This window comes from Mandrillus leucophaeus, unplaced genomic scaffold (genome assembly GCF_000951045.1).
Source record: "Mandrillus leucophaeus isolate KB7577 unplaced genomic scaffold, Mleu.le_1.0 Scaffold382, whole genome shotgun sequence".
Taxonomy (NCBI): domain Eukaryota; kingdom Metazoa; phylum Chordata; class Mammalia; order Primates; family Cercopithecidae; genus Mandrillus; species Mandrillus leucophaeus.
In genome coordinates this window covers 2117340-2119013 of record NW_012104054.1, presented here as the reverse complement: position 1 = coordinate 2119013, position 1674 = coordinate 2117340, and positions in this window count along the sequence as shown.

Genomic DNA, 1674 nt, shown 5'->3' with positions numbered 1-1674 from the left:
TCACTGCAACCTCCACCTCCCAGGTTCAAGCGATTCTCCTGCCTCAGCTTCCCAAGTAGCTGGGACTACAGGTGTGTGCCACTACGCCTTACTAATTTTTGTATTTTTAGTAGATACGGGATTTTACCATGTTGGCCAGGCTGCTCTCGAACTCCTGACCTCATGATCCACCTGCCTCAGCCTCCCAAAGTGCTCACACGTGTAATATCAGCACTTTGAGAGGCCAAGGCAGGTGGATCACTTGAGGCCAGGAGTTCAAGACCAACCTGGCCAACATGGTAAAAAACCCCATCTCTACTAAAAATTAAAAAAATTAGCTGGGCGTGGTGGCACACGCCTGTTATCTTAGCTACTGTCAAGGCTGAGGCAGAAGAATCACTTGAACCCAGGAGGCGGAGGTTGTAGTGAGCCGAGATTGTGCCACCGCACTCCAGCCTGAGCAACAGAGTGAGACTCCATCTCAAAAAAAAAAAAAGCTACTGATGTTATTTCAATTATCAGTGAAATTTGATTTGGGGACTACTGAACTGGAGAAATCAAGAGTGGAGGAAAAAAATCGATCTCATTTTTCCCTAAACTGTGTGTGAGATTAGCCATCATTAATTACAACTTCTTCTTTCTTTCTTTCTTTTTTTTTTTGAGACAGAGTTTTGCTCTTGTTGCCCAGGCTGGAGTGCAATGAATGGCATGATCTCGGCTCACTGCAACCTCCATCACCTGAGTTCAAGCAATTCTCATGCCTCAGCCTCCCGAGTAGAGTAGCTGGGATTACAGGCGTCTGCCACTATGCCTGGCTAATTTTTTTTTTATTTTTAGTAGAGACAGGGTTTCACCATGTTGGCCAGGCTGGTCTCAAACTCCTGACCTCTGGAGATCCACCTGCCTCAGCCTCCCAAAGTGTTGGGATTACAGGCGTGAGCACCACACCCAGCCAATTATGACTTTTAAAAGGAAAATATGTCCATTAATTTGAGAGCATGGACCAACACAATAGTGACAACTACCTCTCTCCCTTTTAGTCTCTTACCCTTGGCAGCCTCCTCCAACTGTTCATGGTGTTTTGGAACAGAGTGGTTGGTACCTAATGTGACAGTGATCACTTAATTTTCAGTAGGTAGATGGCCTTGGGGCCCAAATTTCAGTGACTTATTCAAAGCGGGGAAGCAAAGGAACTGAGTGAGGAACTGACTTGGGCTCAGGAGTATGCATGTAGGCCTTTGTGAAAATATCTGAATGAATGCAGAGTCCACTGTGGTCAAGAAATATAAAAATACTTAATGTGCTTGTGCCTCAAGCTTCTGCCATCAGAGACAAGTTTATTTGCTTTTGTCTACTCTTAAGATCTATTCTTTGTTTTGCTTAGATCTATGCTTTGTTTTGCTTAATCAAGTTTAGCATTAATAAACACTAGTGTCTAAACCACTTTTGCAGATGGGACAGAAATGACCAGTTCCTTTGGTTTCATATAATCATATAAACTTTTTTTTTTTTTTTGAGACAGGGTCTCGCTCTGTCACCCAGGCTGGTACAGTGGCACGATCACAGCTTACTACAGCCTCAACCTCCCAAGCTCAAGCTATCCTTCCACCTCAGCCTCCTGAGTAGCTGGGACTACAAGTATACACCACCACACCTGGTAAATTTTTTTTCTTTTTGAGATGGAGTCTTGCCCAG